The sequence below is a fragment of the Sus scrofa genome, chromosome 2, assembly GCF_054392235.1.
Source record: "Sus scrofa isolate SSC_HxYL_T2T_F1_AM1 chromosome 2, Sscrofa_HxYL_maternal_Yorkshire_Landrace_v2.0, whole genome shotgun sequence".
Classification (NCBI taxonomy): domain Eukaryota; kingdom Metazoa; phylum Chordata; class Mammalia; order Artiodactyla; family Suidae; genus Sus; species Sus scrofa.
Window position 1 is genome coordinate 111,441,962 of NC_139384.1, and position 26,997 is coordinate 111,468,958.

The following is a 26,997-nucleotide window of genomic DNA, read 5'->3' on the forward strand; positions in this document are numbered from 1 at the left end:
CCTCTATGGATAACTGTTTGGTAGAGCCTGTGTCCTTGCTAGCATGGGTCCTGACCCTCACAGAAGCAAGTCCTGGAGGAGAAGGGGACTTAATGCAGGAAGAGCAAATAACAAGGGGAAAGATGAGGACCAGAATGTGGAGTGTAAATTCTCTGAGACATTTTCTATGCCTTCTTCTAGGAGAAAAACATCTAAAATCTGTGAACTCAGAAGTATCCTGATGAAGAGCATGGGCTCTGGAATCACTCTGCCTTTGGCTTGAATCCAGACCCTTCACATGGAATCACCTCAGGCAAGTTTTTTAACCTCTTCTGTACCTCAGGTTTCTCATCTGTAAAATGTGGTCAAGATAGGCTGGTAGAAGCACAGCCATGCTCATTTGTGTATGTATCACCTATGGCTGATTTCACTCTGTAATATCAGAGTTTAGTTATTGTGAATGAGACTGACTGAGACCATCTGTCCTACCAAGCCTAAGTTATCTTTTATTTGGACTTTTATAGAAAAAGTTGCTGTACACTGTTCTAGAATGGTAGTTCTAACTGGGTTGATACTGCCTTCCGGTGGGGGATGTGGAAAGCATTTTTGGTTGACACTGTCTAGGGAGTGTTTCTAGAATCTGGGGAACAGAGATGGTAAACATCTTTAATATACAACAAACTTAAATAGTAAAGAGTTGTCTTCCTGAAAAGTCAGTAGCATCCTTGGCGAGAAATATATGCTCTAGAATCTCCAAAATAATGTTGAAGCACCTGCACTTAATTTGTGATTTTAACTTAAATGGTTTTAATATTTCACTGCTTAGAATATTATTTGCTGAAGAGCAGAGATTTTGAAGCCATGTGCTGGATTTAAATCCCTTACAAGCTGTGTGGCCTTGGGCAAAGCAAATGTTGTGCACTTCAGTGTCCTTATCAATAAAATGGGAATAATGGTGCCTGCTTCACGGAGTTGCCTTGAGAATGAAATGACTAGGTACATATAAAACACACAAAATAATGCACAGTTCATAGCAAACACTCAATAAGGGAAAACTGTCGTTTTTAGTCTCAGGATTATTTTGGCATATTGGTTAAAGTTACCAACTGCAGAAATCCTGACTGTGGTGGTTTAAACAAATAGGGGTTTATTTTTCTCACATAATAAGAAATCTAGAGGTGAATAACTGCTAGCATGAATTAAGTAGCTAGACAACAGCATGGCTAATATCTCTGTGTTTTCTTATCCTTTACCTCATGTTTCCAAGATGGTTATTGTAGCTTCAGCATCATATCCTTGTTTTGAGGCAGGAAAGAAGAGAAAGAGCTATGCTGCACCTGACTCATTTTATCAGGGAAATAAAACCTTGCCCAGATTCCTCTCAGCAGACACTGGAGCCATTTTTCTAGGTTTGAATTCTGACACTGCCTTTTACTGGCTGTGTGATATTGGGCAAGTTTTTTAACCTCTCAGTGCCTTAGTTTTCTTATTTGCAAAACAGGGGGTGATAGGAGTATACATCTTAATGCATTACTGTCAATAGTATGTGAGCTATGAATTCATAAAATTATTTTATGAGACTCTACTTATATAAGTGGGTTCCCTAGAGCTCCTACCGTGATGTTCTATCTCATGCCTCATGTCTTTCACATCATTTTATCTCATAAATTTTCTTTCTTATAAACATATGGGTAAAATTAAGTTCCTACATAGGACATGGTTTTATTCAGTGTGCAGTTATGCATTTCTGTGATCATGCTGTCATTGCCTCTTGTCTTTCATGAGGGAGACATTTCATACCAGTTCACTCTGTTCAGGCCAGTACAGCCCAGGCTATGTTTGTTTTTCTGTAACCCCTTTGCTGTATTTTTTAAATATAGCCTATGATGATGGCATTTGATCATATTACCGGCATTTCTCCTGAAACACCAATAAAACCCTTGAAATATAAAAATATAACTTTACAAGCCTCCTGATTTAATGTTATCATTAAACATTTATATATTACTTTATATTTACAAAGTGCTATATAATTATTTATTAGTTAATTGTACTGTTAAACCATCTGGCTAAATTAATGATTTCAAATTGTCCTACCAGTTGGTAGCTGAGGAATGAAAAGTGAAGTCATACTGAATTTTATTCTCCTTAAACAAACCTTTCTGTCCTCCTCTGCACAATATAGTATAGACTGGCTTCAAATGGAGGTTCAAATCAGAGGGGAAAAGGTATCTTTGTTCTCTTCTTCCTTTTGTCCTATAAATGTAGGCTTCCTTCAGGATTCAGGCCTAGACCAAATTCTGTTCTCTCTTGGAAGGCCCCACATCTAGTCCCACATATTCAACTGTTGACTCCACATCTGTAATTCATCTGTCTTGCAAACAGTAATTCAGTATCTTAAAACATCATCAGACACAACTTAGAATAGATTTACAAGGAGATCCTGCTGAATAGCATTGAGAACTTTGTCTAGATACTCATGTTGCAACAGAACAAAGGGTGGGAAAAAAATGTAATTGTAATATATACATGTAAGGATAACTTGATCCCCTTGCTGTACAGTGGGAAAATAAAAAATAATAATAATAATAAATAAAAAAAGAATTAACTGAAATAAAATCCATAAGAAGTTTAAAAAAATAAAAATAAAAAAATAACCTAATAATCTAGTAAGTAAAACATTTCTCTGCATTCTGAAAGCTGTACTAACAAATTAATGGAATCCAATGTCAGGGTGGGGGTCAATGGAACCTTCAATCTGTAGCCAGTTTTGTCAGAAGCATAGGTGACAACCTGGAACTGCTGCTGGCATCTGAAATTGAGAGGCACAGGGTAGTCTTGGAATGAACCCTTAACCTATGGTTTCTGAGACTACCCTAGGTAGTCTCAGAATTGTGTTGAACTATGGACAACCAGTTAGTGTCAGAGAATCACTTGGTGATATGGGGAAAAAAGAAAAAAAACTCCACACATTGGAAATGTGTGCAAAATCATATGTGCTCATGATTTCTTTGCCTGAACAGTGCAGTAGTCCCCAGATACTCAGAGGTCAAGCCTCACACCACTGCTACACCAGACCTTCAATGACTGACATGCCTAGAGAGTTTAAAGCCTTAGTGTTTTAGTTAAGTAGTAGTTGTATTTAGCTCCCACCATCTCTCCTCAGGGAGAAAATAATTTTCCTTATTGTCTTCTAACTTATGTTATCCCACATTTGCATGTTTATTTTTCCATTTCATTCACTTGAAATGCTTTTTCATTTCCTTGAAACCCAATTATTCGTCAGACCCACACCGTATCCCACCTCTTTCATGAATTCCTTCCCAACCACCTAACCTTCATGCGATTATCCTCCTTTGAGTCCTAGTGTCAGCATTATTTTGGTAAATTATCACATATTAGTTTATTACTTCAGTTACTTTCTTGAGCAGTTATTTGATCATTACATTGTATATCTTATTTTTCAAATACATGTGGTATCATTTCCTCTATACTTGCAGTTCCTTGAGGAAGACTTTTATTTTATTTTGTTTTATTTTATTTATTTTTGCTCTTTAGGGCCACACTTGTGGCATATGGAGGTTCCCAGGCTAGGGGTCTAATCTTTTACTCCAATTTTTTTCAAAGAAGATATTTCAAATAGCAAACAACATAGTGCTCTGTACACTATAGTATGTACACTTTACTCACAAAATATCTGTTGATTGCTATGTATTAGAAGCCTAGGAATGGCCATGTTATTCATAGGTAAATTGAAGAAATAATAATCTTTAACCACAAAAAATAATCTCACCACAATTTTGATAATAGATGGTATCTTGAATAAATATTGCTAAATTGTTATTTGTATGAATGATAAAAATGAGGGCTCTAGTAGCCTTAAAATTAGTCTCCTCATCCTTAGTTTCTTTATTACTAGTTGATTCTTAAGGTCTTAAATTCAATGATCATACCAAAAGACAACAACTTCCTATAAGTTCATTCATTTAGTAATCATCTCAGCATTCATTTGAAGAATGAGATAGTGATATAAAGAAAACAAGACATTCAATAATTCATGATTTTGGTGCCACACTGGTGTTTTTCTTGTATGTGTATTTTATTTTTAATTGCATTATTATTTTAAAATATTGAAGTATAGTTGATTTACAATATCATGTTAGTTTCAGGTATATGGCACAGTGATTCAGATGTAGACAGAGTGGTAAATAGATAAATAGATACAGATACAATTTTTCAGACTATTTTCCTTTAAATGTTATTATTATTATAGGTGATTACAAATATTGAGTATAGTTCCCTGCACTATACAGTAGGTCCTTATTAGTTATCCATTTTATGTGCTGTGTTATATGTTAAACCCATCCTCCTAATTCATCCCTCCCCCAGTCTTTCTTTCCCCTTTGGTAACCATAAATTTGCTTTTTATGTCTGTGAGTCTCTCTCTCTGTTGGAAATAAGTTCATTTCTATCCTTTTTTTTTTTTTTTTTTAAGATTCCACATATAAGGGCTATCATATGATACTTGTCTTTCTCTATCTGGCTTAGTTCATTTAGTATGATAATCTGTAGGTCCATCCATGTTGCGTGATTTCATTCTTTCTTTAGGGTAATATTGCCACATCTATATCCATTCATCTGTTCATGGATATTTAGGTTGCTTCCATGTCTTGGCTATTGTAAATAGTGTGGCAATGAACACTGGGGTGTATATGTTTTTGAATTCTGGTTATCTCTGGATACATGCCCAGGAGTGCAATTATAGGATCATATGGTAGCTCTATTTTAGTTTTTTAAGGAACCTCCATACTGTTCTCCATACTGGCTGTACCAATTTAGAGTCCCACCAACAGTGTAGAAGTGTTCCCTTTTCTCTACTCTCTCTACAGCATTTATTGTTTGTAGAATTTTTGGTGATGGCCATTCTGACTGGTATGAAGTGATACCTCACTGTAGTTTAGATTTGCATTTCTGTAATAAATTAGTGATGTTGAGCATCTAGTCATGTGCCTTTTGACAGTCTGTCTGTTTTCTTTGGAGAAATGTGTATTTAGATCTTCTGCCCATTTATTGATCGGGTGGTTGTTTTTATATTGACCTGGATGAGCTGTTTGTGTATTTGGAAGATTAATCTCTTGTCAGTCTTATTCGTGGTTTGGAAATATTTTCTCTCATTCTGTGGGTTGTCTTTTCATTTTGTTTGTGGTTTCCTTTGCTGTGCAAAAGCTTTTAAGTTTAATTAGGTCCCATTTGTTTATCTTTGTTCTTATTTTCATTACTCTAGGAGGTGGGTCTGAAAAGATATTGCTCCACTTTCTGTCATAGAGTGTTCTGCCTGTTTCCTTTTAAGAGCTTTATAGTATCTTGTCTTTTAGGTTTTTAATCCACTTTGAGTTTATTTTTGTGTATGGTGTTACAGAGTGTTCTAATTTCATTCTTTTACATGTAGCTGTCCAGTTTTCCCAGAACCACTTATTGAAGATATTTTCTTTTCTCCTTTGTATATTCTTGCCTAATTTGTCATAAATTAGTTGATCATAGGTTTGTGGGTTTATTTCTGGGCTTTCTATCCTAGTCCATTGATCTATATGTCTGTTTTTGTGCCAGTACAACACTTTTTGAATGACTGTAACTTTGTAGTATAGTCTGAAGTCAGGGAGCTTGATCCCTTCAGGTCCATTTTTCTTTCTCAGGATTGCTTTGGCTATTTGGGGTCTTCTGTGTTTCCATACAGTTAAAATTTTTTTGTTGTTGTTCTAGTTCTATGAAAAATGCCATTGGTGGAGTTCCCATCGTAGCTCAGTGGTTAATGAACCCAACTAGTATCTATGAGGACAGGAGTTCGATCCCTGGCCCTGCTCAGGAGGTTAAAGATCCGACATTGCTGTGAGCTGTGGTGTAGTTTGCAGACGTGGCTCAGATACAGCACTGCTGTAGCTGTGATGTAAGTGGCAGCTATAGTTCCAATTCAACCCCTGGCCTGGGAACCTCTATATGCCACAGGTGTGGCCCTAAAAAGACCAAAAAAAAAAAAAAAAAAAAAACCAAAAACCGCCATTAGTAGTTTGATAGAGATTGCATTGAATCTGTAGATTGCCTTGGGCATTATAGTCATTTTGGCAATATTGATTTTCCACTCCAAGAGGATGATATATCTTTCCATATGCCTGTGTTATCTTTGAGTTCATTCATCACTGTCTTGTAATTGTTAGAGTACAGACATTTTTTTTTTTCCTTAGGTAGGTTTATTTCAAGGTATTTTATTCTTTTCAATGCAGTGGTAAATGGAACTGTTTCCCTAATTTCTCTTTCTGATCTTTCATTATTTGTACATAGAAATGCAATAGATTTCTGTGTATTAATTTTGTATGCTGCAAATTTACCAAATTCATTGATGAGCTCTAGCAGTCTTTAGGTAGGATCTTTAGGATTTTCTATATATAGTGTCATGTCATCTGCCAACAGTGATTGTTTTATTTCTTCCTTTCATATTTGAGTCCTTTCTTTTTCTTTTCTGATTTCCATGTCTAGAACTTTATTCAAAACTATGTTCCCAAGGAGGAGGGGAAGAAGTGGGATGGATAGGAGTTTGGGTTAGTAGATGCAAACTATTCCATTTGGAGTGGATAAGCAATGAGGTCCCACCATATAGCATGGGGAACTATACCCAGATTCTTGGGTTAGACCGTAATGGAAGATAACATGAGACAAAGAATGTGTATATATGTATGTATATATGTATGTATATATATGTGTATGTATGTATGTATGTATGAATGACTAGGTCACTATGCTGTACAGCAGAAATTGACTCAACACTGTAAATCACCTATGCCCTAACAAAAAATACTGTTGAATGAAAGTGGCAAGAGTGGATATCCATGACTTGTTCTGATCTTAGGATTCTCTGACCTTTTACCATTGATAATGATGTTACCTTTAGGTTTTTTCACATATGCCCTTCATTTTGTCAAGGTAGGTTCTCTATATGCATACTTTCTGGAAGTTTTTTTTTTTTTAATCATAAATGGGTGTTGGATTTTGTCAAAAGCTTTTTCTGCATCTGTTAAGATGATCCCTTGGTTTTTTGTTAGTGTGGTATATCACACTGATTGATTTGCAGGTATTGAAAAATCCTTGCATCCCTGGGAAAAATCCTACTTGATCATGGTGTATGATCCTTTTAATGTATTGCTGGATTTGGTTTACTAGTATTTTGTTGAGGATTTTTCCGTCTATGTTCATCAGTGGTATTGGTCTATAATTTTTTTTGTGTGGTGTCTTTGTCTAGTGTTGGTGTCAGGGTGATGATGGCCTCATGGAATGAGTTTGGGAGTATTCCTTCTGCAATTTTTTGGAATAGTTTTAGAAGGATAGGTGTTAACTCTTTTCTAAATATTTGATAGAATTCACATGTGAAGCCATCCAGTCCTGGACTTTTGTTTGTTGGAAATTTTTAAATTACAGTTTCAATTTCAGTCCTTGTGATTGGTCCATTCATCTTTTCTATTTCTTCCTGGTTCAGTCTTGGGAGATTGTACCTTTCTAAGAATTTGTCCATTTCTTCTAGTTTGTCCATTTTATTGACATATGGTTGCTTGAAGTAGACTCTTATGAACCTTTGTATTTCTGTGGTTACAATTGTAATATCTCCTTTATTATGTTTAATTTTATTGATTTGAGTTCTCTCCCTTTTTTTCTTGATGATTCTGGCTAAGAACTTATCAATTTTGTTTATCTTTTCAAAGAATCAGCTTTTAGTTTCAGTGATTTTTTTTCTATTGCTGTCTTCATTTTTATTTTGTTTATTTCTCCTCTGATCTTTATGATTTTTTTCCCCTTCTGCTAACTTTGGGTTTTGTCTATTCTTTCTCTAGTTGCTTTAGGTGTAATATTAGGTTGTTTATTTGAGTTTTTTCTTGTTTCCTGAGGCAGTCTTGTACTACTATAAACTCCCTCTTAGAATTGCTTTTGCTATGTCCCAGGTGTTTGGATCGTGGTTGTTTTCATTTTCATTTGTTTCTAGGTATTTTTTGAGTTCCTCTTTTATTTTTTCAGTGACCCATTGATTATTAATAGCATATTGTTTAGTCTCCATGTGTTTGTGTTTTTTGCAGTTTTTTTTTTCTTGGCATTGATTTCTAGTCTTATCATTTTGTGATCATAAAAGATGCTTGGGGAGTTCCCATTGTGCCTCAGCAGTAATGAAATTGACTAATATCCATGAGGATATAGGTTCAATCCCTGGCCCTGTGCAGTGGGTTAAGGTGTTGCTATGAGCTGTGGTGTAGGATGCAGACGTGGCTTGGATCTGGAGTTGCTGTTGCTGTGGCTGTGGTGTAGCCTGGCAGCTGCAGCTCCAATTGGACCCCTAGCCTGGGAACTTCCATATGCCATGGGTGTGGCCAGTAAAAAAGATGCTTGAAAACAATTGCAGTTTTCTTAAATAAATGAGTCTTGATTTGTGGCTCAGAATGGGATCTATCCCAGAGAATTTTCCATGTGTTTGAGAAGAATGTGTATTCTGCTGCTTTTGGAATGGAATATTCTATAAATATCTATAAATGCATTAGACTAGATGGACTTAATAAATATTTCGTGTTTCCTGTTGCTTTTCTATGTGGATGATCTGTCCATTGCTGTAAGTGAGTTGTTGAAGTCTTCCACTATCATTGTGTTATTGTTGATTTCTCCTTTAATGACTGTTAGCAGTTGCCTTATATATTGAAGGTGCTCCTATGTTGGATGCATATATATTTACTACTGTTATATCTTCTTGGATTGATCCTTTGATCATTATGTATTGTCTGTCTTTGTCTCTTATATCCCTCTTTATTTTCAAGTTTCTTTTGTATAGTATGAGTATTGTTACTCCAGCTTTGTTTTGATTTCTGTTTGCATGGAATATCTTCTGCCCTCTTACTTTCAGTTTATATGTATCCCTAGAATTGAAGTTGGTCTCTTGAAGACCACATATATAAGGGTCTTATTTTTGTATCCATTCAGCCAGTCTGTGTCTCTTAGTTGGTGCATTTAGTGCATTTACATTTAAGGTAATTATTGATATGTATGTTCTTATTGTCATTTTGTTAATTGTTTTGGATTTTTTGCTGTTGGTCTTTTTTGTTCTCTTTTTCTTTTGTTCTCTTTCATGGTTGGATGACTAGCTTTAGTGTTTGGATGACTATCTTTAGTGTTTGGATTCTGTTTTTGTGTGTGTGTATATCTAGTATAGATTTTTCATTTGTGATTGCCATGAGGTTTTGATATAGCAATATATTATATATATATAATAAAAATACATGTTGCATATTATATATATATGTGGTTGTTTTAAGTTGCTGATCTCTTTATTTCAAATGCATTTCAAATATCCTGCACTTGTACTCTCCTCCTCTCATGAACACTCATTTTGATAACATATTTGTGTGCAGATGATTTTCTGCCTTTACTTTATTTTTGCCTTTATCAGTGAGTTTTTCCATTTCATAAGTTTCACTCATTTTGGTATTATATTTGTGTGTGGATGATTTCCTGCCTTTACTGTATTTTTGTCTTTATCAGTGAGTTTTTCCATTTCATAAGTTTCTGGTTTCTATTTTTGACCTTTTCCACCTAGAGAAGTTCCTTCAGCATTTGTTGTAATGTTCTTTGGGTGGTACTGAATTCTTTTAGCTTTTGCTTGTCTGCAAAGCTTTTCATTTCTCCTTGGAATCTAATTGAGAGCCTTGTTGTGTATTCTTGTTTGTACATTTTCTCCCTTTCATCACTTTAAATATATTGTGCCACTCCCTTCTGGACTACAGAATTTATGCTGAAAAATCAGCTGATAGTCTTATGAGGATTTCTTTGCATGTTATTGCTTTTCATTTTTCTTTATCTTTAATTTTTGTAAATTTTATTACTCTGTGTTTCATTATATTCCTTCTTGGGTTTATCATGAATGGTACTCTGTACTTCCTGGATTTTGGTGACTGTTTGCTTTCAAATGTTAGGGAAGTTTTCAGCTGTTATCTCTTCAAAATTTTTCTCAGGCTCTTTCCCTCCCTATTCTCTTTCTGGGATCCTTATATTGCAAATATTGGTATATTTGACATTGTTCCAGAGGTCTCTTTAACTGTCCTCATTTCTTTTCATTCTTTTCCCTTTATTCTATTTTGCAGCAGTAATTTCCACTATTCTGACTTCCAGCTCACTTAATATTCATGCTTCTACCTCATTCATTTTACTATTGATTCCTTTTAGTGTATTTTTCATTTCAGTTATAGTATTCTTCAACTCTGGTTATTTGTTAGAACTTCAAACTCTGCTGAAAACTTATGGTATCTTCTCACTTTGTGCATCTATTTTTTTCTTTAGTTCTTGGATCACCTTTACAATCTTTACTTTGAACTTTCAGATAAACTGGCTATCTCTATTTCACTTAGTTATTCTTCTGGGGTTTTATCTTATTCCTTTGTATGGAAAGTATTCCTTTGCTGTCTCATTTTGCTTAAAATTCTACTTCTATTTTTATGTATGTGGTAGGTTAATTATATCTTTTGACCTTGGAGTGGACCTCTATAGGGAATGTCCTATGTGTCCTAGCGTACATTCCCCTCTCATCACCTAAGGGCCAGGGACTAGCTAGGCATAAGATAGGTTCTGACTTGTGTTTGAAAACTCATTTCTGCAGGCTGTAGGATCCTAGTTTCCTTGCTTCTCATGTCTGCCCCCTGGTGGGTGAGGCTGTTTTAAGAGCTTGTGCAGGCTTCCTGGCAGGAGGGGCTGGTGCTTGCTAGGAGGGGTGGATAGAGCTGGATCTTGGCCTTCTGGTAGGCAGAGCCAGGTCAAGGGATTTGTCTAGATGTAGTTGTGAGCTCAAGAATTCTTTAGATAGGCTGTCTGCTGAGAGGTAGTTTTGTGTTCTTGCCCTCTTGGTTGTTTGCCCTGAGGTATCTCAACACTAGACCTTTCTGGCTGTTGGTGGGGCCAGGTCTCCATGCCAAGAACCCAAAATGTCTGCCTCCAGCCACAGTTCATGTAGGTCTCTGCTCTGTCTGCCACAAACTTTTAATACCCCAGAGAGAGCCACAGCTGCCCCTTACCTCTCTAAGAGACTCTCCAAGACCAGTAGGTAGGTCTGGCCCAGGCTCTTATGGAGTCACTACTTTTACCCTGAGACTCAGTGTGTATGGGACCTTGGGTGTTCCCTCCAAGAGTGGAGTCTTCATTTCCCCTGGTCCCGTGGAGCTCCTGCAGTCATGTCCCACTGCCCTTCAAAGCCAAATGCTCTAGGGGTTCCTCCTCCAGGTGTCAGAACCCTAGGCCGGGGAGCCTGACATGGGGCTCAGAGCTCTCATTCCTTTCGGAGAACATCTGTGATATAATTATCCTCCAGTTTGTGAGTCACCCACCCAGGTGGTATGGGGTATGGTTATATCATGAGTGTACCCTTCTACCATCTCTTGGTTTTTTGTGTCTTTATATGTAGAATATCTTTTTGTGGTAGATTCTAGTTGTTTTATTGATTGTATTCAGTAGTTAGTTGTGATTTTGGTATGCTCCTGAAAGGAAATGAGTTCAAGGTCCTTCTACTCAACTATGTTTTTTCCCCACCCCAGACTAGTGTTTTTGACCAATGTGTAAAGTTTTAAAACAATCTTTGCTTGGTGAAGTACTTTATTCAGATCATTGTGATAAATTGTAATAAAAGTGTTCTGTCATTTTAGTTCTTATGAAGTTTTTGCAGTTAATTCTTAGAAATTATATAGCCCAGCAAATCTCCTTTAGTCATCAGTAAAATGTGATTCACTCTTTCATTCTTGTTAATGTAATTAACTAAAGATAACTATTTAGTTTTTTAATACTTCTTAAAGGATTAGAATATATAACCTTAACTAAGCAAACTTAAATCTCTGTTTTATGACTCATAAATCATCAAGGCTACACCAGCTCTATGGACAATAGCTGAGACCATACCAGTTCTTAGGATATGGTGCTAAAGATATAGAAGAAATAAAAAACTGGCCCAATTAGCAAAAGTCTGGGAAACTCTGTATCAGTGAATGATAGTGGCAGGAAATTAATTGTAGTGGACCCCTACATAAAACTGTTATAACTGAAATTAGAGAACCTTTCTTGGTTATCTGCTATTTTTGACTTTTTAATACATGTATAGCTTGTTTTTTGAGAGATATGCCTTGGTTTGTGGTTTGATATCTATCACAATCAGTCACATTTCAGAACAGTTTTACTCTGTATAATTAATTTGCCCATTCATGCAAAGAACATTTATTGAGTGCCTGCTAACCTGAAAAACACTGTGCTAGGTAATGTAGAAGTGAGAGTAGCTGGATATGGTTTTCTCTTCAGGAAGCTTAATCAGACCAAGAGGGTTCATTATAAGGGCTTGACTGAATATTTATTCTAAGTCCATATTCAAAATCCCATAAAGATTTTGTAGACTATTTCAGTTTAGGTATGAAATGTAAGTGAAAATATACGTCACTTGTGCCATTTCCTTAGGCTTTGTTTTAGCATTTGTTTGTGGGAAAGGCATAATTCAGGTATTTCTCCCTTGACTCATGAAGCAGTCTGGGGTCATCTTGGGGAATAATTCATGTCCTTCATCATTCATTGGAAGGATAGCAACATTAATAATGGAAAGCCTCCTGATTTTTTTTTGAGTAGTAAGGGCATTATCAAAGTCTATGGTAAAATTGTAAACTATAGTATTTGGTGTTCTTCTTTAAAGGCATTTCTGTAAGAAGGTGATTCGGGAATAGCACTTAATCCCAAAGGACAAACTTTAGGAAGGGGATATAATGCTATCCTAAGTTTGAAAAAAATCTTTATGAATATTGTGATTCATGAATATTTATGGGAAATGTATTATAAACCAGAAAGTTGGCTTTGAATGTAATCACTGTGAATATAAATGGCACAATTTCTTTTCTTTTTTTTTTTTTTTTGTCTTTTGTCTTTTTAGGGCCACACCCACAGCATGTGGAGGTCCCCAGGCTAGGGGTCTAATCGGAGCTACAGCTGCCGGCCTACACCACAGCCACAGCAATGCCAGATCTGAGCCACATCTGCGACATATACCACAGCTCACGGCAACACTGGATCCTTAACCCACTAAGCGAGGCTAGAGATTGAATCTGCAACCTCACGGTTCCTAGTCAGATGTGTTTCCGCTGTGCTGCAACGGGAACTCCCAATGGCGCAGTTTCTTAGTAGCTCTGTCTTTTTACCCACATAAACTACAGAATTAGAAAGTTAGTCTCTTACTTCAGAGACAGGAATTTATAATACTATACTGATAGACAAGACCGACCCACTTTTTGATATGTCCTCCAGATGATGCAAATCCACAACCACTTTGGCCTGTTTTAAAACCTAAGTAATAGAAATATATGTACTTTAAGTCTATCTTCTTTAGCATACATTTAGAAGAAATGGAGAAATTGATATTCTTTTCATGTAATCTAGAAAATTGATTTATTGCTTAGCTTTATCTTCTCTAAAATAGAATAGTTTAAAATTTTCTTCTAGGTAGTAATTTTTAATACTTTAATACTTCCTATTGTGGTTCAGTGGTAACAAATCCAACTAGTATGAGGACATGGGTTAGATCCCTGGACTTGCTCAGTCGGTTAAAGATCCGGCATTGCCATGAGCTGTGGTGTAGGTCACAGATGCAGTTCAGGTCCCATGTTGCTTCGGCTGTGGTGTAGGCCAGTGGCTATAGCTTGGATTGGACCCCTAACCTGGGAACTAACATATGCTGTGGGTGCGGCCCTAAAACACACACACACAAAAAAAAATTTTCTTTTTCTCTGAACTTTTTATTGAATCTCTAAAGTAGTTAAATAAAGGAATCATACATTTTCAGTAGGAGCATTAGGGAATGAGTGGATGGCAAAAATCTCACTTTGATAAGGGAGCAAAGAGAGCTTTGCAAACTTATTTGTAATATAAGTTACTCCCTCAAGCTAATTAAAGTGCTAGTTTGGGTAGAATTCAGTAGGAAAAAGGAGAGCATTAAGATACTTATTCACAGCAAGGTCAAAAGTTAAGAATATAATTTATTTGTACTGTTTTATTTTAGAGTCTTTATTTTTAATATTATAGATGTTTTTGTGAACTGTAAAAGACATTCATTGTTTACAGAATACTATAAATGGCAGTCATTTCTTTGCCTTTGGAAGTTATACGACATAAGCATTTCTTAAGCTGAGTTATTCCAATGCCCCATAAATTATTTTGACTCAATTTAACACTTTAATACCCAAAAAATAAGATTTGTTTAATTTGTGAAAAAACATTATAGTTTATTAATATACCACTTAGAACACCAATGTTATGTATATTTAATGTATAGAAACACATAGAAATAAAGAGAATAAATATGAACATATAGAGAAATATATATATTTTAAATAAAGAGAATAAATAGTTATGTCAGTGAAAATCCATACTCAATACAATTAAATATCGACACTTGTCATCATGAATTAGCAAGTTAGGTCTTAGCTTCAGCCAAGAATTCATTAAATGATTATGATAACTAGCTACATATGCAGTTTATCTAGCTATTTTTGCAAGAATTCAAGTGAATGTTCTTTCGTAAGTAACTGATTTCTTTTGCTACTATTGATGCAGTAAAAGGAATCTTTCCAAGCTCAGGAACAAGCAGCAAAACCCTTAATTTGAATTTATAGTCTCCATAGACAATCTGTAACACAACTTAACTGTCCAACAATTTATTTTAATTAATATGATTTTTTTCTATGTATTTAAGTAAGAGAGTTACATGCCAACCTATGGGACAACTAAGAATGCTAACAGTAACATTTTAAATAGTTATGGCTTAGGGAAAACATAAATGGAAGCATAGCCATCAGTAGTAATGGAAGCTGAACTTTTCCGTTACCAGTAAATCACACATATGTCCATGGAGGCTTCTTTCTAGCAGTGGATTTTTAAAAATTCTAAGAGTTAAGAAATAGAAGGCTGAGGTCATACTATTTGGCCAGCATTCAGTGCTGATATAGAAGAAATACCCTCTGCTAGGAGAAGTGTCAGAACTACTATATATTGTGAGTACCACTTTTTTCCTCAGAGTAATGTATGATTTAATGAATAAAAAAATATTTCTCTAGTTAAATTTGATATAATTGGAAATGTTCATGGACTGTGCTCTATAGGCACTTGGTGCCTTTTTCATTTGCTAAACTGTTTGCTGTGTCAAACAATATTATTATTATGTAATTATTATTATTATTATTATTCTTGCACTGAAAAATGATTTTTTTAAAGTCCTCTTTTCATCAAGAAGGATTACATATTCACAACTCTAAAACTTCTAAAACTCAAATGCGCTTTTACTAGCCATGTAAAGCTGATGCCAACACAGGCATCACAGTTGTTTTGGCAATACAGGTTGGCACAAGGCTGACTAACCATTGCACTAACCACTTCTGGGGATAACAATCTGAATGAAAGCACTATTTAGAAACATGGGATCCATCAACTGAAGAGCCTGTTTGCAACCTCTCTTATTCAAATTAATAGCATCATTGTGTTTAGAAAAAGGATTTAAAATATAGATCTGGCTCATATTTTGTTTAAAATTGGCTAAAGATTTAGAAAGTTTAAATCTGTTCTAGAATCTAGGACAAAATTAGAGCTCTTCATGGTTAAAGATGTCATTACTCTTCACTGAGTCACTCCCTGTATTGATATTCATACAGGTTCCAGTGTTCTTTGATTACTGGATGAATGAAAGTATTTACTGAATGCCCACTATGAACTGGCACTGTGGGGGTTTAGCGCATATAATTGTAATAGCTAATGCTTATTTAGCAATTTCAGTGTACCAGCCACTGTTCTAAGTACTTTGCAATAGTAATTCATTTAGCTTTCATAGCAACTTTAATTACTACCACAGGCCAGGAGTTACCCAAGGTCATACAGCTGGTCAGTGGTGGAGCCAGTGTTCTCACCCAAGCAGCTGGCTCCAGAGTTAATGTTCTTACCCACTAGAGTAAGTTCTTTGCACTTTTACTGCTACCTGTGTCCTTCTGTGTCTCCTCTGATAAGAAGTGAAATGAGAGCTGTTCACAGTTTAGCAACACTTAATATCCACTCTGCATATGTCATCAAGTTAATTGATACAAACAAACAAACCTGTCTTTGCACCCCACGTGGCAGACCAGAATTGGAAGAACCGATTTGAGTATATTTCACACCCAGTGAGCTGAGATGCCATGATTTTCACAGTGGTGGCAGATTAGGAGCCTCTGAAATAACTGCCATTGCTTCAGCTCTTTGAGGATGATGAGCCACTTCCTTACTTTCTCTCTTCACCCCTGGGGAACTAGTTAGAAGTACTGCTTCGTCTAACTTCATTATGACATCAAAGAGGTTGGGAGACAGGATAAACAAGATCTGTACCCTCAAAGAACTTACATTTGAATGGATATCAAAGTTACTTCAAGAAAATTTTTATCTTATGGCCCTTCAGTAAGCTGTGGTGAATAGCTACACAAAATGTTGAGGACATCACTTGTCCAAACTTAATCACTCTTTCTAAGAGTCTTGATCTCTTCTTGCTGTTTCAGTTTAGGATATTTAACATGAAATCACCCACTGCAATGTGGGGCTCCCAGAGACGAATTTTAAGTTTTAATGATTTTTCATTTTCACTTTTGAGAGTAGCTTTGTATATATTCAAAATTTTAAAAACAAAACAAAACAAACACTTTGATGTATTGGAGTCCAAGCTTTGGCAAAATGCATAAAACGAAGTCCAAGAGAAACTGAAACTCTAAGTACATTTTGCTTGAATTCCTTCCTTATTTCTAATTTAATAAATGTTTCCCAGAATGAAGTTTGCAAATCAAAGTAAATATATATATATATATATACATATATATATATTTAAAATGTTTACTTATTCCCTTTTGAGTTCTGTGTCAATTGTATACATTTCATAAATATAAACATAAGACATATTTGCTAAGGAATTACATTTGTTGATGTGGCAGTCTCATGGCTTAAAGTATAAAAAATTCATATCTTGTCAATTATGAATTGCATTTCCCCCATTTGTATAGAATATGGAATTTGTTTCAGTACTGGCTAAAAATGTACGTGATACTATTTCAGATGTGAGTATTGCTAAAAAATAAAAATCCACCTCACCCTGCCTTAGGTCAAACAACATCTGAAAATTATAATCCTTTTAAATTAAAAAAAGTATCCTTTGCTCATTTATTCAGCTTTCTTCTTACTTCATCCAACTACCAAGAGTATCAATCCATTTCCTTTGATTTATCATTTAGTCCAAAGAGTGTCATAACAGGAAGGCAGTGTGAATACCCTGTAATACTTATGGATTTTTTTTTCTTCAAATTTAAACATCTTTCTTGCTAAGCAGAATTAATGCACTAACTCCCTCTCCTGGCTATCACCCTGGATGCCCTCTTTGTATTTCATTACCATTTTGTGGATGAACACAAAATTGGTGTAGCATTTATCTTGATAGACAGTGGAAAACAGTCTTGCCTTAAAAAGCTGTGCCATGTTTCCAGCCCTTGTTTATGAGGCATCTTCCAAAAGTAGTCTCACTGCAGAGTTGCATGCACTAAATGGTGGCCCAACTCAGATCATTGGCATTTTTCCTGAGTAAAATTCTGTATATGCTGTCAATTTAATTAGAAACTAGCCCTTTGCTCTATCTTCCCAATTATCTCACCCATTACCTCTCATACCCTAAAATCATATCATCTTTCAGAGAATAGGTTATTTCTCCAAACATCCTTGTCTCATTGCTTCTAGATAACTGTCTGTGACCCTTTTTCTCCTTCAAATACCTATAGTCATTTTAACATCTGTCATCATAGCTTAAGGTATGATTATGTCTAATAATGCTTCATTTTTGCAGTGGGTGCACTACAGTTAACGCCATGTACAGAAAATTCTGAGTGACATTTCCAGAGCTTTTTAGCACGAGAGTAAGTCAAGTACTACATTACCTCTTTCTGTGATTACCAGGTGAATAACCCAACACAACTATCTAATATCTTGAGAGAAGGCCTTACTATATTGGAGAGCCTTTTTCCTCACTTCACAGCTGCACAGCACTGCCCTTTATTCCTCTCTTCTGAGTTGATCTCCCTAATTTAAATTCTAACTTCAAATGTATCAGTTGACTGACATTTAAGTTAACTTCCTAGAAGAGTCAATTTATTGACCAACTTAAATAACTTCCTTCTATATTTAACTATACAAATTTAAGGTTGAATAATTATCATTTTTAAAGGAAATAGCTAGGAAGCATTAAAAAATAATTGACATCGAGATATTAAGTAAGCAGAATCATTCCAGTGGTTTCTGTCTTACTCAGCTAACCTATTTGCCATAACCTATGAATTTGGCCAAAATGTATCAAGTCTAATTCAGTTACAGACAGGTGACAATCATAGGTTATTTTCACTGATGTCTAAATTTTTGTGATGAATTCCTGCTACTATGTTAACAACTCCAATTTCCATATCAAATTTATTGAATTTATTGTATCACAATTCCAATTTTCATATGAAATTTGTTAACTTTTATTTACTGTTAAAGTCCATCATTGGTCTAGCAATATGCAGTAGAACCAGTAATGTCTACTGATGTTTAATATGCCTAACTTTGTTGTAAATTCAGTTATTAAAAACAAGTTTTTTGCTAGTCCTTTCATTATAAGCAATAGAGTATACTCAAGATGATCTTACATAACAATTTGCAATTATTAAAAAAAATCTAAAATGCCTGAGGTGGGCCTATTCTTCTTTAACATTAGCTAGGAGATGAACTCTGGCCAAAGAATACTTTGGGGCCATCATATACTAATGACCCAATGGAATAAACCTTGACCATCAAAAAGCACTGAGTTTGAAAAATTGATTTTTCTTAACTCTACCCCGCTTTATACAACGTAAACAGATTCATTACTGCTGAGATATGGCGCATTTCTGATTTCATTTTCACAAAACTTCAACACACCTCCATAGACTCCAGATTAGTTCTCTCAGTAAATAACTATGACATTACCATTACTAGTGTTCATAGGAAGTCCTTATTTAGAAGCACAACAGGGAAATTACTACACAGTATTCCCCACCCCCAGAAAACACATAAAAACACAACTATACACATGCCTACAGATAATAAAACATTGGAAAATGAGAAGAATAATCAAAATGCTTTATCCTAGCCGTGGCTCAGCTATTCAACCAGTTATATCATTCCATTATTTTTTAAATCTAGGAAAATATTAGCAAATGAATGTTACAAGGAAAAAATGTCAACTTAATTATGAAGTGAAACTTAGCTCTTAAGCAATGGAATACTGTGAATCATTAACCTTAAACTCTATATTACATGGAAGCAATAAAGAGTCCAGGTATAAAGCTCAGATGGCATACTGTGAAATATTTCACTTTCACATGCTCCTAGATTCTGTGGGTTTCTTTTCTGTTTTTTTCCTCTTTCCATACTAACTCAAAATTTTTTAAGATTTTTTAATTTTTGTATTATAGTTGATTTACAGTGTTCTGTCAATTTCTGCTGTACAGCAGAGTAACCCAGTCACACCTATGTATATACATTCTTTTTCTCACATTATCCTCCAACATTTTCCATCACAAGTGACTAGATATAATTTCCTGTGCAATATTGCAGGATCTCATTGCTTATCCACTACAAATGCAATAGTTTGCATCTATTAACCCCAAACTTCCAGTCCATCCCACTCCATCCCCCTCCTCTGTGGCAACCACAAGTCTGTTCTCCAAGTCCATGAGTTTGTTTCTTTTCTATAAGTAGGATCATTTGTGCCATATGTTAGATTCCAGATATGTGATATCATATGGTATTTGTCTTTTTCTGACTTACTTCACTTAGTATGAGAGTCTCTAGTTCCATCCATGTTGCTGCAAATGGCATTATTTTGTTCTTTTTTATGGCTGAGTAGTATTCCATTGTGTATATATACCACATATTTTTAATCCATTCATCTGTCAGTGGACATTTAGGTTGTTTCCATGTCTTGATCATTGTGAATAGTGCTGCAGTTAAAATAGGGATGCATGTATATTTTTCAATGAAATTTTTGTCTTGATATTTCAAGAACGGGATTGCTGGGTCATATAGTAGTTCTATATTTAGTTTTCTGAGGTACCTCCATATTGTTTTCCATAGTGGTTGTACCAGGTTACATTCCCACCAACAGTGAAGGAGGGTATCCTTTTGTCCACACCCTCTCTAGCATTTGTTATTTGTTGTCTTGTTAATGATGGTCATTCTGACTGGTGTGAGGTAGTACCTCATTGTAGTTTTGATTTGCCTTTCTCTAATAATTGGTAATGTTAAGCATTTTTTCATGTGCCTGTTGGCCATCTGTATATCGTCTTTAGAGAAATGTCTATTCAGGTCTTCTGCCCATTTTTCTTTCTTTCTTTTTTTTTCTTCTTTTTTTAGGGCTGCATCTGTGGCATATGGAAGTTCCCTTCTAGGGGTCGAATCAGAGCTTTACCTGCTGGCCTATGCCACAGTCACTGCAGTGTGGAATCCAAGCCGCATCTGTGACCTACACCACAGCGCACAGTAATGCTGGATCCCTGACCCACTGAGTGAGGCCAGGGATCAAACCTACATCCTCATGGATACTAGCTGGATTCGTTTCTGCTGAGCCACAACAGAAATCCCTTCTGCCCCTTTTTTGATTGCTTTTTTTTTTTTGCTGTTGAGTTGTGTAAGTTGTTTGCATATTTTAGAGATTAAGCCCTTGTCAGTTGCATCATTTGAAACTATTTTCTCCCATTCCGTGGGTCATCTTTTTTTTTTTTTTTTTTTTTTTTTTTTTTACAGTATCCTTTGCTGTTTAAAAACTTGTAAGTTTGATTAGGTCCCATCGGTTCATTTTTATTTTTATTTCTGTTGCCTTGGGAGACTCATCTAAGAAAACATTTGTATGGTTGATGTCAGAATGTTTTGCCTGTGTTCTCTTCTCAGAGTTTGACGGTATCTTCTTATGTTTAAGTCTTCAAGCCATTTTGAGTTTATTTTTGTGAGTGGTGTGAGGGTGTGTTCTAGTTTCATTGATTTACATGTGGCTAACTCAAATTTTTAATTATTAGAATTCCATTCCAATTCATTTACTCTTATGCTAGCATTGCCTGTGTGATCTAGAAATTGAATTGACGAAGTATAACCAAACTTTTTATAGAAAAGGACCATTTCTAAAATCCCCTAAACTATCTTAAGCTTTGAAATTCTTGTCATTATGTTGTGGAATCCATTAATGATAGGTAAAGTGGCAGAAGATAATGATGCAGGACCAAGGGTACCTATGTTTCAAGTCATGAGCCATGATACTATCTGTGGTCAAATATGTAGGGTATTACAACATGCTAGGCAGTATAATTAACTGGCCTAGACTCCTTTCAAAAACTACTAAACTACTTAGTGAATGTTTCTGAGACGCTATACAAACTTCATAGATTGGATAGCTGAAAAAATATTCATATATAGAAAAATATTTCTAGAGTGCCTGCTATAAGTCAGGCAATGTGTTTGACATGGGATAACAGTGAATATGACAAATATAGCCCCTTCTCTTATGGAACTTTATTTGTGCCAAAGATGAATTTTGGGAAAATAATCAAATTGAATGAATTAATGAATGGCATGACAGTACTGTAAAAATTTAATGGTCAGGTCCTTTATATTCCAGTAATTTTTATAGTTTTCTACATACGGATACTGCATATTTTGGTTAGGGTTGTGCCTAGAAATTTTATGGTGTGTGTGTTGCTATTATTCAGATAATTTTTAAAACTATCTCATCTGTTTCTTAATAGGATATTGATATTTTTTCATGATTTTGTTCTATTTCATAGCCTTATGATTTCTAAGAGGATTTTATGTGGCATTTTTAGGTCTTCTAAGAAACATTCTTTGCAATTAATAATCATTTTCGCCTTTTCTTCTCCAGCAGTTAGTCCATTATTTCTGATATATGTCTTATTCCACTAGCTAGAAATTCTAGAAAAATGTTAAGTAGACTGAGAATTCCATTCCACTTTAATTTTAATAGTTCTGTTTTTATAAATAATATTATGTGATCTATCTTCTTAGATATCTTTTCTTTATGAGAAGGAAGTATCCTTTATTTTTTTTCTTAAGATTTTGTTAGGGATTTTTTTCCCAACTTCTTAATTATGATTTCTTTCTCAGTTGGCTAGAGTAGGACTTTAAATAATTTTTTTTGAAAAAGGTCATTTTGTGCTGTTATTCTAAAATTCCTGAGTGAGAATTCTGCTGCCAACACACATAAACAACATCTAGGAGGGGATACAATCCTTAGGTTATAAGCTTTCTCCTTAAAATGTTATACAGACTGGTGGGAAAGCAAATTATTGTACAGCCAGTTTGGAAAGTGTTTTTGGCAGGTTATTAAAAAGCTAAATATTCATTTACCATAAAACCCTGCTATCCCACTCCCAGGTATCTACCTAAGAAAAACAGAAATTTACATTCACATAAAAACCCTGTAAACAAATGTTTATGGCAGCTTTATTTACAATAGCCCCAAACTGTTAACCACCCAGATGTCATTAAACCGTTTCATACAATAAAAATATCACTCAGTCACAAGGAGGAACTATTGGTTCACACCACAACTTAGGTGAATTTTAAATGCATTCTCCTTAAGTGAAAGAATCAAGTGGGTATATGTTGTATCATTCCATTTTACATGACAGAGATTCCTAAAATATCAAAAGTACAGGGGAAGAAATAGATCAGTGCTTGCCAAGGGTTAGGAATGGTAGGAGAGATTATTCATAAAGGGGTAATTCTTATTTAGGGGAGTTGATTAAATTGTTCATTGGGGAATGTAGTGGTGGTCACATGACTGTGCATTTGTCAAAATACATAGAACTATGCATCACAAGAGTGAATTTTATTGTATGATAACAACAACAAAATCAACCAGGGTATGGGGGGAAATACGAAATACAGACTATGACATAAAACTCTAACAATATTATAGATGAATCATGTAACTACAGTGAAAGGGTTGGGGGAGAAAGGAGCTGAAAACAGCATTTTGACTGAATGTTTTAAGGCTAAAGACAAAAGAGCTGTACACAAACAGTATTCTCTAGTTGGTTATTATTTTCTAACAGAGATATAAATTAGGGACTCTAAAATTACTTCCTTAAAAATTTTTTTAGATTTTGAAAGTATTTTTAGATGTTTTTAAAGATATTTTTATTTAGATTTATATCCTATGGTTGCATTATCAAAGAATTACAGAAAATGGGAATCATGTTTCTTACTGTTAGAGAAGCTACAAATAAAGGAGGAAAGCTAAAATGAGCTCTGGATTAAAATTGGAGATATTAATATGAATTTATAGTTTATATATATATATAAATGATACAGAAAAAAATTTAGGTGTATGTGTATGCATGAATTATTATTTACACATGTGTCTTCTAGCTCTGTCCACTGAAAGAGGCTAGCATGTACTCCAGTAACAGGGAGCAGTCAAATGCTGGCTTGGCTAAATGTTGGTTTCTAAATACCATTCTTTGGCACAAAAGATATCTAAGAAGATAGATCACATAATATAATATTATTTACCTAATAATAAGATAAGTATTATAAAACACCCAATGTTGATTTTTTAGTTTTGATCAATGCTTTTTTGGTTATGTAAGAGGTTAAACAAGGGGAGCCTAGGTGAAGGGTAAATGGGAAAACTAGGTACTATTTTTGTCCATAAGACAAAAAAAAAAAAAAAGAGAGAGAGAGAGATGGCATCAAAAAATGCTGTAGATGTGCCATCATCTCATGGCATTTTCTGCTTCAGAGCTGTTTAGGCCAGCCTAATATTGTCCCTTTTTAGGTAACCTTTATTTTTTTTCCTACTTGGATGCTTTAAATTTGTTTCCCTCTTTCTTGAAATTAACCATGTCTAAAAACTCCTGTCGTGGCTCAGCGGTTAACAAATCCAACTAGGAACCATGAGGTTGTGGGTTCGATCCCTGGCCTTGCTCAGTGGGTTAAGGATCCAGCATTGCCGTGAGCTGTGGTGGAGGTCACAGATGCGGCTCAGATCTTGCGTTGCTGTGGCTCTGGCGTAGGCCGGTGGCTATAGCTCTGATTAGACCCCTAGCCTGGGAACCTCCATATGCCGCTAGTGCAGCCCTAGGAAAGACAAAAAGAAAATAAATGAATAAATAAAAAATAGAAAAATTGTTTAATTTAATTGTGCTCCTATAAATCCTTTTTCTTTTCTCCAAATCTTACCCTACTCCATTATCACTTTGGCTTCTTATTTCATCTCATTTTTTCTCTATTTTTGCATTATGGATTGCAACCTAAGCCTTTCCACAGTTTGTCAGAAGCCATGCCTTATAACCTATGGAGGATACTACAGGATGTTCTAGCATTTTTGTCTGATCCCCATATTAAGCATGTATCTGCGTTTGTTTTCAGAGTGATTTTCACATTCCCTTAAGCTGGAGCACAGTTTCACAAGCACCATTTGGGTTCTTTGGATCACTTTCTTCAAATTAGGAAAACTCTATCTAGACCACTCCCATTATTTTGAAATTCATGGAAAACCAATGACAACAGGATTACTGATTGATTTTGCAGTTGTGTTTTTCTCAATTTTATAGTTATTTTATTGGGTGTGTTTTTATAGATATTTTATTGCGTGGTTGGAAGAAATTTTATTAAAGGCTCTTAGATAAAGCCCATTCTAAATCAGAAGCTACCTAAACAAAATGTCTGCATTTTTGAATGACCAATTTTAGCAGTATCTACCAAGATATTTCTGTTGAGGAGGAATATTTGCACTGTCAGAATTTTATCTGAAATTCCTGTACTCCAGAGTCAGAAAAAAGAATGCCAAGCAATAGTTTACATTTCATAGGATAATTAAAGCAAGAAATATGGTATTTCTTCACAAAAAAAAAAAATTATGAAGATAGATAGTGGCCTGGAAACCAGTGAGGCTGATTGCAAAATGAATATTTAAAAGCCCTTCTGATTTAATGTGCTCTTGTTTCCATTCCCTTTATTCTTTACAAAGAACAAAGAGCCCTCTGTAAATATTGCTTTTAGGATTATCAGGCTTTAGTTTTCAATTTTATCCAAAGGCCATAATTTAAACCATAATATTGGCTTTAGAAATGTAAACAGTGATAGAACCCTTTTCCTTTAACTAATAGGAATGCCAAAGAAATTAGAGTCAATTAAATAATTGCTTATTAACCTAATGTATTACTGCTGTGAGATGTGTTGTGGCCCATCCAGCCAGGAGGGGAGCTAGGAAGGAACAAAACTACATCAATGTAAAGAATATAGAAACCAGTATATTATAAAAACTTGATCCAATGAAGAGTAAAACATTTACGGAAATTTTTATGTATCAGTTTCATTCTTTATAGTTTAACTATGGTTGAAGATGGGAAAATCCTAAGAGATTGTAAAGGTTTTCAATTGATTAAGATGATCTTTAATGTGGACAGATTATGTCTACAGGTTAGGTTTAAGCTGACTTTTCTCATCCCTCTGCCTTCCAGACACCAGCTATAGGGAACTGCCTTCATCTCTACAACCCGAAATCTAGTTGCATTTCTTTAATAGCTCTTCAGTAGTGACACTCCACTTTTGACAGGATGACATTTTAAACTCTTCATCAATATGCACAAATCTGTTTATGATTCGATTCTTGCTTCCATATCCAGTCTCATCTTCCACCATGCTTCTTCCATCCTACCCTTCAGTAATAGCTCTCCCCGCAGACTCTGCTGCCTCACATTCATCCTTCCTTGTACATGTCAGAGAATAGATAATGATTCCCCTTGAATTACTGATCTTTCAGGATATGTTAAGTATTCCATCTTTCACCAAGTTTTCTTTGTCCACTTCTGTCTCCAGATTTCTCCTCTGCTTCCCTGGGCAAGTTATCCCATTTTTTCCTTTATGGTGATACAGAGGTGTGTGATTACTGACTTCTAAAGCTATATACCTTGAGAGATTATTTGCAGTCATTTTTTAAACTTCTGTATTCCCTACCATGTTTTCCCCTGCCTTTTTGAGGGCAGGACTGTATTTATTATCTCAGTGATTTCAGAACCTGGTGAAAGACCTGTTAATACCACTCAGCAAATACTTGGGAATGAACAAATGAATAGGTAGGTAGCACTATGGTATCTCTACGAAGGTGTAGAGCAGGTTCTCAGGACTTAAAAGCTTTTTTGGAGCTCAGCTCTCTCTTGCTCTGCCCCAGGTGTTCTCTTATACCACAGTACAGAATAGTAAGAAGAACTTTGTTTTATTTTTTTCTGATCCAAGTTCAGACTATACCAAAAGTATGGTCAGAGTTGGCTACTTTGGAAAACATTCTGGATGTTATTGATGGAAGGAAGGAAGGAAGGGAAGAAAGAAGCAAGGGGAAAAGGATTACCATGCATTGGGTTCTATATTATCCCTTCCATGTATATTATCTAATTTAATCCTAAAACATCCATTCAGATAATAAATATTATTATCCCCATTTTCAGAATTAAGTAAACCAGGATTTTTTTTCCTTTATGGCCACACCCACAGTATATGGAAGTTTCCAGCTAGAAGGTGCAGCTGCTGGCCTGTGCTACAGCCACAGCAACACCAGATCTGAGATGCATCTGTGACCTCTACCACAGCTTGTGGCAACACTGGATCCTTAACCCACTGAGCAGGGTCAGGGAACAATCCTATATCCTCATGGATACTAGTCAGGTTCTTAACCCACTGAGCCACAGTGGGAGTTCTATAAACTGGGATCTTTAAATGTAATTTGTACCAGGCCACATAGCTGTCCAGTGGCCAAGCTAGAATTTAAATTTAGAATGAGTCAACTCAGTTAAAACTCAGTGCTTTTCTTAGAATATGGGAACTAAATAAGATTTAATTCTACAA

The 26,997-nt window shown here is 35.3% G+C and overlaps 2 protein-coding genes across 18 annotated transcripts in view; one reads left to right on the forward strand and one right to left on the reverse strand.

Annotated features, from left to right (window-relative positions):
* Positions 1-26,997, forward strand: part of LOC110259688 (uncharacterized) — a 136,604-nt gene that overhangs the window by 47,986 nt on the left and 61,621 nt on the right. For all 7 annotated transcript variants that reach the window (XR_014838360.1, XR_014838358.1, XR_014838359.1 and 4 more), the window contains one exon: positions 181-292. The gene's annotated coding sequence lies outside the window, so the exon portion shown is untranslated. The remainder of the gene's footprint in view (positions 1-180; positions 293-26,997) is intronic.
* Positions 1-26,997, reverse strand: part of KIAA0825 — a 399,794-nt gene that overhangs the window by 5,592 nt on the left and 367,205 nt on the right. The gene's annotated exons all lie outside the window — the stretch shown is intronic.